Raw genomic sequence first — 14,177 nt, forward strand, 5'->3', positions numbered from 1 at the left:
CTAGTGCTAGTATGTTTATGAGTTAAGTGTGACATTAGAAATGTTATTATTCTTTTTATGTTAGAATTTTTATTAATATGTTTATGTTAGCCTTCAAACTAGTTTATAAGGTAGTAAGTTATTTTATGAACGCATTTTACTAAGTATGATTATATTAAGAATATTGTTGTTATACTTTATTTTGAGATTTAAGTTTATCCTTAAAGTTATAGTAAATTTCTATGTTATTGTGTAAAGTTTTTTATTTTTGTAAGTGGTTATGTTAATTATTTAAATGTAGGATTTAGTATGATAAATTAAATTAAGTCGTTCTTTTTATGTGAAAAGGGTCCAAAACACTCATAGGCCATACGACCACTATCATATAATAAAAAAAAGATTTTAATTTACTATTTTAAATTATTACAACTATTTTTGTGATAATAATAAGATAACAATTTAAAAAGATATTTTTGAGAAATTTTTATAAGTTATTAAATATTGAAGTGTTTTTCTTAAATACATGAGATTTCATAATAAAAGTAACTTTTAATCACTATTTAGTACAAAATATTTTATTTGCTAACTATTTGACCAAAATTTATGTAAAATGATGTAAAAGTATTTTTAGTAAACTTGCCGCTCAAACTATGTGTGATATGTTGATTTTGTAAAATTACAAGTTTTACTTGTTTTATAATTAGAGATATTGACTTTTGTGAAAATTATAAGTTTGACTTGTTTTTTTAAACTAGAAATATTGATTTTTGTGAAATTATAAGTTTTATTTGTTTTACAACTAGAATGTTAATTTTTACAAACCTAATAAGTTTACTTATTTTTTTAAACTTGAAATATTGATTTTTAGTGAACTTGTAGATTTTTGAAAACTTATCCAAATGATGCAATTTTAGCTTGAATTTTAATTAGAATATTTGATTTATTTTAAAAAGAATAAAGTTTTATTTATAAGTTGAAAATGTTGCTTCTGGGAACTTATTTAAAGAGAGATATTTTAGTAGCTACTTGTGGAAAATATTAATTTGGAGACTATTGATAGAATATTAAGTTATAAGTGTGAATTTAGCGAGCTATGAAAAATAAAGTTATAATTAAAATTTAATGTGTAAAAATTTAATAATGAATGTATAAAGACATAAAGGTTAATTTTACGTTATGATTTAGAATTTTATTAAATACAAGAGGTTATCACCTAAATTGATTAAAGTCAAAATCAATGTCAAATTGCAGTAATAAAAATGTGATGTACTTGTGTGAATGAATATTGATTGAATGACCCTAATAGTAAGGTAATGGAACCATGGACCAGCATGTAATATCCCGGCGCCCATGTTGGTTGGCACGTAAAATGCGGTGTTAGACAGGGGGTTAGTTACCTATCCAGTAGAGCTCGAGCATAAATTGTATTGGAGGGGTGACGACTCCCACCACAGTTAGGGTTTAGGTCAACGGTCCTCACCGAACCAGACCCTTACATATAGTGATGGTCATGGGATCAAAACCCTGTTGGACCCGCTCCGGACTCGCCCCTTTTTTAAGGGTCTGGGTCTAAATTTTGAGATCCATCGGATCCGGGTCGGATCTGAATCCAGAAAATATTTGACGGGTCTGGGTCCGGGTCCTATAGGACCCGGACCCTAAACTTTTAAATTTTATATTATGACTTTCATATTTTTAAATTCTAATATTAATTTTTTTTATTATTAATATATAATAATATAATGCCTTGGGCCCTTAATCAGTTAATTACTTGATTCACTTGATTGCCTTTTCAAGTTCTCATTCTCAATCTAGTAACCCTAAGTCCCTAAATTTTCTCATTCACTTGATTCACTATGTTTCTCATTTAGTCTTTTATATTTGATTTTTAATTATGTATTTAGACAAGTGTTTTTACGTTTTACTAATTATATTGTATTTGAATTTTGTGGACTCGAACAAGTGTTTGTAATACGATAATAAGTTGCTTACAAAAATACAAAAAGACTCGCAAAAGGTACAATGTTGACTAATTAAAGAGGCTTTGTATAAGATCCATTAAGGACCCTAGACCCGTTAGATCCGTAGGGTCTGGGTCTGGGTCTGAAAATTTTGGACCCTAAGGGTCCGGATCCGGGTGTGGATCCATAAAAAATAAAAGGGTCCGAGTCCGGGTCTGGCAAGACCCACTCCAGACCCGCCCCATGACCATCCCTACTTACATATATCAGGTGTCATATTGATGTGCTTGTTGATCAGTGATAAACTTGATTAGTGTTGATGCTATGACGCATGGTACGGTTATGAGTATTAACCAAATGAACTTCCTTAAGTGTTAAGATTACCGAATTGTATAAGTGGCAGTAACGTACTTCTGTCAGGATTGAGAATGGTATCTTAATGACTTAAAAGTATGGAACAAAAAACGAATATGGTAAAAGTAAACGGTGATGTTAATTAATTATACGTTCGTACTTAAATTATTGTTTTGTAAATGTAGCGTATAATTTTCGTATTTTGAGCTGGATAGGAAGTTATTCTCGGCGTTAAGCGCTGACCGATTCGATCGGCTGTCATCCGTATCATGGATGGCAGCATTTTGCAGGATTTAGTTCAGGTTCTGATCCCGGCCGCAGCAATTACTGTAACATTCGGGAAAATTAATATTTTAAAACGTGTAAATTTAAGAGAATTGCTAGTATGAGAATGACCTTAGATATACATAATATAAATATATTCTAAACTTAATTTTTCTCTCTTTTCCTTTTCTTTTAATTGGATTAAAAATACTCAAACCCTTCCCTTCCCTCTCACTTCGATTGAACCCAAAAATCAGCCAAACCACACTCCTCAATTGAACACATCAAAATCCAAGAACACCTTCTTCCTTATTGCCCAACAAATACTTCAATGAACAATCCTATACTCCCTCTGATATTCGCACCCGTTTTCCTCAAATTCTCTGAGACTTCAAATAGAACACAACTTTTCATTCCATTTCTTCATCCTTCGTGTTCCCTAGTTTCGGTTGGGCAACAATGTTCATTGTATTGCTTGATGTTCATGACAAAACAGCCCCTGAACCGTCTTCTTTGTTTTCGAATTGAACAACCTACTTCATCAGATTATCAAAGATAATAAACCAAAACAACAGCAGGTATGATTTCCCTCTTCTTTCTTTTTCTTTAATTTTCAAAATTTATTACATCAATCATCTTCATTTCTATTATTGATCTTCGAAGCACAATTGATGCCACCATTTAATTGCACTTTCTTCATTCTTTTGATTTCTTTAATCAAATAAAGGAACAAAAATGGCGTACAAACAACAAAGCTCCCTCAGTTTCTATGATTTACTTGGTTCAACATCAACAATTTCTTTCTTTTCGATTTTGTCTATAATGTCGCATGAAAATTGAAGATAGAAGGTATATTGAGTTTCTTTACTTTTGTTTCCTTTCCCATGTCACCATTTTTGTTCCATTTTGATATTATGGTTTCTTTTCATTTTGTTTCTTTGCTCTTCCATTTGTTAGTAACCCTTCTATTAGTTTTCCCTTAATTACTTATTTTAACACCCAATTGAAAACATCCTCAACTAGGTTAGTAATGGACTTCAAGATTTTAAATACATATTTGTTTCAATTAAAGATGATAAGATTGGTGTTGTTTGATATTAGTCAAGTTGGAAATTGAGATTTATAGATTTTATTGAAGAAAATGCTTGCAAATGAAAAGTGTGGGATAATTTAACATTCTTGGATGGTTCTTAGATTCATTTGGGCAATGTGATATTCTTGGAGGACTAATAGATTCTTGCATGGATTATTGATTTTGGGTATAAATGAAAAATTGTGTTTAATTAATATATAAAGAAGATGATGATTGTTGAGAAATCTTTAGGAGAATGTGAACAGTTCTAGGTTCTCGGATCATAAGTCTTAGTGGTATATGATTGGACTAAGTGTTGGTTTACCTAGATTCTTTAATATGTTTAGAAGTGATCTTATGACATGAGATGTTGCAACGCTAGAATAGAGTCATAGTTAAACCTTAATTGTAGGAGGAGATGTAATAAGTATATGCCAGTATAGCAACGCCGAACGCTCTTGAGTGATGTTATGATCTTGTTATTCTTCAGGAAACGATTTCTCTGCGCGCTCTTTCTAGCTGATAGCTGCGAATCGAACCTGACTCTTTGAAGCGTCCTCTTAGGTGAGAAGTAGCAGTCCCTTAAAGGGTCTGATCAGACTGCATTCTTGAAAATAAACTTTACTAAAGCTCTTTTGAGATTGGAAATTGTTGAGACAAATTTTGTTGTGAATGCTTATGCTGATATTATGATATGGTCAATGGATCGAGCTTGCGAGCTGGCCATTGACGGAGTTGAGGAACATTGTTCCCTGCTCCCTGTTTGAAGCGAATTGTCATTGAGATATTGACTAGCTTCACCCGAAAGTGACATAGCCTTAGAGCTATGGATGTTCCTCTCAACTAGACTCCCTATGCGCACATAGATCTAGGGAACTGATGTTGCTTTTAAACTCTTATTTGGAAACTATTGTGTTTGTTGATTTGGATTGTTACTTCTCATTCAGTATAAGCTGACCCTCTATTGTTTCCATCTTTTAGTTTGATTACAGATCGGAACCGGTCGGGAACGATGGGTTAGCGGTGATTGAATAGAGTTTTCAAGGATGTATATTGAGCTGAGCACGTAGGAATTTGTAGATTTGTATTAGGATTTTGGATAAATGTATATTTGTTTTGGTTGTGCTGGTTATATCGGACTTGTAGAAGAGTTGTATGATTATCTTTTGTATTAGTTAGATGTTGGTTTTGGGATTTAGCTGAGTTAGTCACGTTGAAGAGCTTGTGACCTCTTTGCTTGAGTTTTGGAAGTGTGATTTCAGTTTCTTGGGATACGAACCCAATGATGACCCTGTTTACCCAGTCAACAGTAAGCCGGGTTGTTACAATTACTATTTATCGAGAACTTAATTGCTTTTTGTATCTTTATTGATGACTTGATGATGATGTATTTTTTCCATTTTTAGCAAACAATATTTCTTATCAGATGTAATATTTCCTTTTGTTTTAAACAGTTTCAGTTTTTATGATTTAAAGTTTTTAACAGTTCGGCAATTTGAGACTTCCACAATATTCTTGTATTAAACATTATTATTAAATGTTAATTATGTATCGAGATTGTCGCTCCTATTACATCAAGCCTTCTCCAATTTGGATTGGGCCTTTTGTATTGATACTAAACTCTCCATCACAGGGTATGTTCTTATGATTGGTCAATCTCGTGTTTCTTGGAAGTCCAAGAAGCAAAGCACTGTTTCCAAGTCATCTTTCGAGGATGAATATCGTGCCCTTTCCTCTGCTGCATCAGAGATTACTTGGATTTTTTGCTTGCTGGATGACCTGGACCTGACTCATTTATAGCCGGTTACTCTATTTTGTGATAATCAGTTAGCTATACATCTTGCTCACAATCCTATACAGCATGAGCGTACCAAACACGTAGCCACAGATTGCCATTTTACTCGTGAAAAGGTTCTTGAAGGCCTCCTACACCTCGCTTACATTCCTACTAATGAACAGCTTGCTGATCTCTTCACTAAGTCTTTGCCTTCTACTCAACTCCTTCCATTATAGTCCAAACTTCGTGTTTATCGCATCCCAAGTTTGAGGGGGGATGTTAATAATATACAAGCTAAGGTGCACCATAGAATATGCTGTTGTCATGCACTTGATCCGTGCTCTCCTTAAGTTTCTGATTTTTACTCTTGTGCCACATGCAAGGCTAACAACTTTCTGTTATGACTCCTTGTGCAGCTTCCTTTTTTGTATGAATATTGTTTTTTAGTCTTGTTATATAGATAACATGGCAATGTAATGCATTTCAATCTGTATGAATAATTTGAAATCCAATCTTTATTCCAAACTTTATCAACTATGAAATCCAGGTTGTAATTCCATTGAGAAAGATTGATAGAGCAATCCAAAAAATGAGAACTCTAACAAGAAGTAGAAGAAATACCTACAATTGATAACGAAGGATGAGTTTGAGTTTTGGTTCATGGGTTTCATCAACTGCTAGATATCTGATCTTTTACATATATTCTAGCTAATGCCAAAACTCTTTCTTTAGAACAAATGTAGAATGGTGTTACTATAAGAAAAAGATCTTGTGTATATTAACAATTATATGTGAGAAAGCAACCAAATTTTAAGGTTTGATTTTTATTCTGTAATCCACCATATGCTACTATGATTTACTATCATTTTAAAATTTCAAGTCATCTTGATGGCGGGGAAATGCAAAAGCAAGCTTTTTTGACTCTAAAGTATGTATTACTCAAAAGCAGCTTTTAACCGGAAAGTTATTTCTATTTGGAGATGGAATATTTGGCCATGGATAAAAGAAGATGGATGGAAGAAGAAGATGGAAAATTACAAAAGTGAAAATGAAATTTCACAACTTAACATATAATCTAACGTTTTTTGTGTATTAATGCTACGATAGCTTAAATTCCGAAAATACAATATTATTTTGTAGATTTTTTTTAAAGATTTGTTACCATTAGCTTTTCGCAAAAGTTCGTTGCTACCATATAAAATATCCCAAAAAGATAAGGATATGGCAGCCAGTGAGACTCCTACAAAAGAAAACAAATGTTTTGTAACACGCCATAATTTTTTTTATCAAAGGCCAAACAAGGCAAGTAGCAAGACTAATAACATAAACCACAAATTACAGTCATGGCAAAGATAACTACAAGTGGTATGGAAATAATAAAGAACTTTTGATGAAATTTTACATTATAAATAATTTTCATTACCACTATTTAGTACTACTAACCAAATGGATCGTTAGAGCATCAATAATGATGATCTATTTGTGGGTCATATGATCAAACTAGTGGAAAAACAATTGTAATGGTGATCTAATATTGGGTGGGTTGGGGAAAAGGTTGGCCAAAGGGGTCAACCTGTGACCCGTTCAGCTGAACGGCCACCCCTTTTTAAAAAAAAAAATTCGCCGCGTGTTGCAATATGATTGGGCAACGAAACGTGGCTGCCTGCTGCCACTTGCCGTGTTGTGATTGGCTGGAAAAAAATACCCATTTTTTGTAATTAACGGCTATTTTCGTATTTAATTAATTTTTTTTAAAAAAAATTATACCAACGGTCATATTTTTTCGAGATCTACAAAATGAGACCCATATTGATATTTTTTGGACATAATTTTATATTTACATATTTTCTTCTTATTTTCCTATTTTTTTTGTTAAAAAATACCAAAATAATCATTTCAAAAATCCCAAAAAATATTATTAATGTCTACATTTATATTTATTAAAAAATAAACTTTATTTGAATTTGACGAATTTTCCTTAATTATTATTAATGTTTACATTTATATTTATTAAAAAATACTCCTTTCATTCTTTTTTGATCTTCCACTTTGGGTTTTTCACACATATTAAGGAAGATAGAATCTTTGGGTTGTAGTGGGTATTATTTTCATTAAATACTAGTATAAAGTATTGATTGTATTGGAAGTATGAGGTTGTAGTGGGTATTATTTTAATTAAATAGTAGAGTGAAGTAATGATTGTATTGAAAGTATGAGAGAGAAAATAATTATAAATAAAAGAAAAGGGGTACATTAAAAGAAAAGGGAGGTTTTTAAGGGGTAAAAGTGGGATAAAAACTTTCTAAAAATAGAAAGTATTCTAAAGTGAAAGAACATTTGAAACTACGTAATGTGGTAGATAAAAAAAAAACGGAGGGAGTATTAGTTTTATTAAAAGAATATTTTTTTTAATTAATAAAAAGTAGATCTATATTAATCAAATAAAAAATTATATTAACTTTGTACTTGAAAATATTATTATAAAAAATAAAGATAAATGTTAGATAAACTAAGGGAGAGAAATTATGGTGGGGTAGAAAAAAGTAAGAAAGAGAGGATAATGACCTTTTAAAAGAAGTCATTGTTAATAAAATAAGGTTGAAAAATAAACTTTTAAGAAAGAGAAAAGTTATGAAATAATAAGATGACTTTTTTTTTTGTAAGGATGCTCTTAGTGCCAAACATCCTTTAAAAAATTAATTTTTTCCTCATGCTATATTCTATATTCGTACCTCTGCAAATGATAATGTGGATAAAATGATTGAGGATAATTGAATAGAAATTACATCCTATTCATAATATTAATTCCTCCGTTTTAAATTAGTCGCAATATTAATAATATTTGCACTATTTACTCATCATTCTTAATTTGCAATTAATTTTTAATCTATAATTTAAAACATAGTCAAGTGAGATCTTATTTGATTTGCCTCGAAGCTAAGCAAAGAATATTAATATCAAAATTTTATAATTTTTTATTATATATAATTGAGATATTAAGGATCAAATTAATGCATTGGACTACGTAAAAAAACAAATGTTGCAAGTAATTTGGAATGGAGGAAGTATTATATAAAATACTAATCTATCCCATTGAGATTGTAACATCACGTAAATTTATGTGATAACTTTTAAGTAGTAAACGCTGCAATTTCAATGAGACAGTAAGATATATGATTGGAAATAATGATATAAAAAATACATAACATATTATCTATAAATAATTATAAGATAATATTATAACATTCACTAGATAATTAATATATTAATGAAGCCTGATCTTAATTAATTTATTAATCTTATTTATCTCTAACCCTCTGAGAGCTACTCTTATTCTTTGTCTTAGTCTACGGCTGGACATTTGAAAACTTTATCAAATACTAATCAAACCTTTATTGTATTGTGAGTTACGATACGTATCCATTGATATTACATGGGTGATGAAAATAAGTTTTAGTTTGAAGTTTTATTTATTTTTATTACCGAATGTGTTATGTTATTTTATTATTGATTAAGAAAATTTGTGAAATGAGACGGTCTAAAAGTGATTAATTATAATCTTAAAATGATCACATATATTCTTAAAATGACTAATTATAATCTGAAAGTAGAGTTTTAACGTAATTATTCATAATTTTAAAAGTGATCAGTTACAATCTTCAAATGATCAATTAGAGAAATGAATTAATTATTAGCGCGTCTCAACATAAGACGGTCTCATATTAAGACTTGTTGATTAAGAAAAACTCTCACCAAAAATTTTTTTTTTAATAATTTTACATTACTTCCAAAAATATGAGCTTTTTGAGTACTGACACGTATGTTTATTTTCTAATTGACAATATTAAACTACTATTTTATTCATATTAAATAATGTATTAATTGGTTTAATTGATTTAATTAAAGAAGAACATACAATAAAATAATAATAAGACTACTCTTTTGATAGGAATAATTGAACTACTTAGCTACTTAGATTGAATAATAATTACTGAAAAAAAAAAATCAAATAGTAATTACTGGTCAGAAACAAAAAGTATTATATTTCTTCATATTTAATTCAAAAGTTCAGTATATTATTTTTGGGACCGTTAAGATAATAGGGCTCTGAGTTATCACTCACGCCGTAGAGCCGGCTTTGAATACTTGTTACTCCCTCCGTTCCTATTTGTTCTTTCTATTTGGGTATTTCACAAAGATTAAGAAAAAGAGAATCTTTGGTAGTAGTGGGTATTATTTTAATTATATAATAGTGGGAAGTAATAATTGTATTGGAAGTATGAGGTTGTAGTGGGTATTATTTTAATTAAATAGTAGTGTGAAGTAATGATTGTATTGGAAGTATGAGAGAGAAAATAATTATAAATAAAAGAAAATGGGTACATTAAAAGAAAAGGGGATTTTAAGGGGTAAAAGTGAGATAAAAACTTTCTAAAAATAGAAAGTATTCTAAAGTGGAAGAACTTTTGAAACTACCCGTTATAGTAATGTGGAAGATCAAAAAGGAACGGAGGGAGTATCAATTATTAGATTGGTGCATATTAAAAAAAGGAAAAATTATCTTGAATAATACGAATTTTAACTGATTTCCTAACAATAATACGAACTTTCAATTAACCATGAATAATACGAACTTTGATATATGTTTCCCGCTAGCATACCTGACCGGTTTATGACCTGGAGAAATGGTAAATTCCCCATTTCTTCATCAGTTTAATGGGTATATAGACAGCAGGTCAGCAACCTCATCTTCCTCATTTGCTCACTTTACTCTTCCAATTTAATTACTTCTTCCAACAATCTCAATTTTTTTTTTCTATTTTCATTTTAAGCTCTAAAGTAATTTGATATTTAACATGGAAAATCAAACAATGTTGGATCAAATTATTGAAATAATCTCTACCTTGATGTGAAAATTGGGGTTGTTACAAGCTGGATAATGAAAGGTTGGAAGTTAAATTTAATTTATATTTTTGCAAAAGAAAACCACTTCTTTTATCAGAAGGACTTGAATTGAAAGTTTGCTTTTGAACTTCCCTAAAATAATTGATTTTAGATTTCTAAATCTTACTTATCATTGCTTTGCATTGTTTTTCAGAAGCCAGTGGGTGATTAGTTGTGATATGATTAGTTAACATACTTTATTCTTTACAGTTGAATTTTAATGTTCTTGCTGTGCATTGTGGTATTATGCCCTCAAGATTATCCATCGCATAATGCTTTTTCACAGTTGAATTTTAATGTTCTTTACACATCCTAATTGTTGTGAGGTTGTACTTATGGATCAGAAGAACATGATTTAGCAGCATTGAGATCTCTTACAGCGATTGAATCAGATAAACATCAGTTAAAAAAACTGTCATGCCTTTTGCTTCATCCATTTTCGACTAAATGGATACAAGCCCTAATTTTTGGGATTAAAACAAAATTTAGGGATAAATATTGCAATTGAGAAGAATAAACTAACCATGAATGAGATGATATCTTTGTAGTTGATGCGTGAGAACGAGAGGGAGAAGAATCAATGGAAATCACGAGCTTGAGGAAGATCGGTGAGGAAGCAGTGGCTCCGTGAGGGAGAAGCAGATGTTTCTGTTTCTTTTACTTAATTTTATCAGCAAAAAAAATAAATTTTAAAAGAATGAGTAAGTTTACCGGTTACAGGTAAATTGATATGCCAGCGGGAAACATATATTAAAGTTCGTATTATTCATCGTTAATTGAAAGTTTGTATTATTGTTGGGAAATCAGTGAAAGTTCGTATTATTCGGGGTAATTTTTCCTTAAAAAAATGTGAACCAAGTCTATACAAAACCTGAAGACCATGCTTAAGGTAGTTTTGAAATGATTTATTACATTCACACAACAAATATAAGTCCTAACTGTGACATTTGAGGTATTAATAATTTAATATCATGTCATTTTTTAAATATCACCAAAATATTTTGTGATACTTGTAGGAAGTGTCATAAATTAAGATTGAAATATTAGGATAATACTCTAAAAATGGTGACATCTAACCAAAACTCCATGGGAGAAGTTTCCCATAAAGTTTCATTAACACTTGAAGATATTAAGTCTTCACTTGTGTAAGATTGTTGGGGAGATGATCTATTTTGTTCATTACTCCAACTAGATTCTTGTGTTGTAGTATAATTACTTGTTAAATTGTTGTTTAATTTGGAGCCTTTTCTAGCTTTTTTGGGATATAACTATAAAAATAATTGCGTAGATGAGAATTATAAAAAGTAGTGAAAAAGTTGCAAGTTACTTAAGGCCGATTAAAATAGAAATTGTAGTGAACTTAAAGTGTGGATGATAATTAATTAATACTCTACTTGAAGGGGAAAGTGTTAATGAACTAACTCCTCTTATAAAATGAGCGGTAAATGAGATTTGAATAAAATCTTTTATTATGTTAATTTCTGATACCATTTAAAAAAACTGACTTAATAAAAATTTAAATTAATGGTTGAGGTTCTAAGATTACCTATTTCCCATCATTTGGTGGAGTTGAATAATAGTTTGCTCTTCTTCTCTTGAGAAATTTCCTCTTTTAATATCTGGCTTTAGGTAATTTATCCATCTCAATCTACAACTCTTTCCACATCATAATAGGCCTGCACGTAAATATAATTTAAAAAGTATGAAATTTTAGTAGTAATAAATACATTTTATCATAATAAAGAAATATTGCATAACTAAAAAATATAAAAAGTTAATATCATGAAAATATGCGATTAGACGATACAATAAGATTCTAGTTATATGAGTTTATTTTTTCTTACATAATAACCATAATATATAAAATAAGTTTGAACAAAATAGTGCTAATAACAATAATATGAACCAGGGAGAGTGTGCCAATTGTTATGGCCATGAAGATGAATGAAATTGATTAAGATATGATCTTCTTGAGGAGTACATGGTCCCTTTTTTTAGTCCAACCTTGTCACAACAAGGAGCTCTCCCCATTTTGTTTTTATTTTTAATTTGTTATTCTTTTTTCCTTTTATTAGGCTTATATAACTACAACTACAATGGAGGTATTTATATTTATATAAGTAAAATAGAGGGACAAAACTCAAGTATAATAAGTGTAAGTTTGAATATTCCAAATGTTTAAATGGTTTAAAAGATGGTCATAATAATAGTAATAATTAATATCTTTCAAATTAAATTATTCAAAGGAGATTTTTTGCATTTTCTTGGAAACACCTTTCCTTTAAAGTTTGTCTTTTCAGTATGAGTGAGACTAGTAATTTTGCACATACACAAATCATTCTATTTCGAGATATAATAGTTTATTAGGCTATAAATAAATTCTCAAATAAGACGGTTTTACGATGAGATTATTTTTATTGGACTGACCGATATATATTTACTATGTTAAAGTTATCGCTTATAACCTTTATATGATCAATTAGAGAAATAATGGACTAATTATATGGACTTGTTCGTGATGACACAATCTCACTCTCATATATACAAGACTTGTTGTTCAACATATCTTAAGGCTTTAATTATAAATATAAGATTTTGATTGAGTTATTTCCTTGACATGATATCATAAGTCAACGTGACAAGAGTTTTTGACTTATAAATTTGAATCTCATTTACCTTTCATTTCAAAGTGGAATATTTTGTGTTAGGCCATATAAGGAGGATATGTGCTCCATATACAATTCTACCTCAAAGAGCTTTCGTATGAAATGACTTGTTAAAGTATATAGCATATCATAAGACCTCAACTATAAACTTAAGATTTTTATGACAAAATTAATCTGTAGTTTTAGATTAATATTGTTTAAATCTAATGTAAGTTCATCTCAAAAATCCAATGGAAGTATGAATACGAGTATTGTAATAGAATAGTTTTTCGTCAAAGATGTATGTATGTATGTATATTAGAATTTTATTTTGGAACTACATATACATTATATACGCATTATAGGCCTATATACATTGATTTTAATTTTAAATGCTATATATTCAACACAACATTCACAAACGTTCATAGACCTTACTAGGAATGACCTAATTCCACTCAATTACTCTAACAACATAATTAATTTAAAATACATATTAGTTTTTCAAATTTTGACTTTTATACTATTTATAGTTTCATTAAATATAGTTAAATATAGTGACGTGAAATTTTTAGTTTTATATTTTAAAAAATATAGTGACGTGAAATCTAGTTAGATGGATTCATTATCTTATATAATATTAATAAACTTACCTTTTATATATTCATAATAATATATAGAGATATTAACAGTTAAAAATGTGGATTAGCATGTACTCCATTTTAAGATGTGTTGCAACGAAAGAAACATTAATATATACGTTTTAAAAAAATCATAGCTCAAATTCCGATATGAGATTTAAAAAGATCGGACTTGACTTGGACAAACCAAAACGAGATATTAAGTGGTGTTTTTTTTTTTCTTAAAATCAAATCATATATATATTGAATTTTTTGTCCAATCCAAATCTTAATTATTTAGTTCTAAATCATTTGAATCTCCACTTCTAAACATGACCTTCATTTGATTTTATTTTTTATTATTATATCAAATGCTAATTATCTAAATAGTGGAGGATGAATGAATTTTGTGATGATCAAATGATTACAATATAATTTAAGTATGATTCTAAACATCACCAATTAATTTTTCTAGCTAATTAATTACATAAAATTTATATTGTCATTTTCATTATTAAATACCAATAACTAAATCATTTTTGATTAAAAAATTTTCGATTA

The 14,177-nt window shown here is 29.5% G+C and overlaps 1 long non-coding RNA gene across 2 annotated transcripts; it reads left to right on the forward strand.

Moving 5' to 3' along the window:
- Positions 1 to 2,624: 2,624 nt before the first annotated feature.
- Positions 2,625 to 6,113, forward strand: LOC130825664 (uncharacterized). 2 transcript variants are annotated; one of them, XR_009046911.1, is made up of 4 exons: positions 2,625 to 3,136; positions 3,286 to 3,407; positions 4,121 to 4,194; positions 4,612 to 6,113. It is a non-coding gene; the product is annotated as an uncharacterized LOC130825664 (long non-coding RNA). The 2 variants fall into 2 exon arrangements; XR_009046910.1 differs by having other exon boundaries at positions 2,638 to 3,136; positions 4,121 to 6,112.
- The last annotated feature ends 8,064 nt before the right edge of the window (positions 6,114 to 14,177 follow it).

Source organism: Amaranthus tricolor, chromosome 10 (genome assembly GCF_026212465.1).
Source record: "Amaranthus tricolor cultivar Red isolate AtriRed21 chromosome 10, ASM2621246v1, whole genome shotgun sequence".
Lineage (NCBI taxonomy): Eukaryota > Viridiplantae > Streptophyta > Magnoliopsida > Caryophyllales > Amaranthaceae > Amaranthus > Amaranthus tricolor.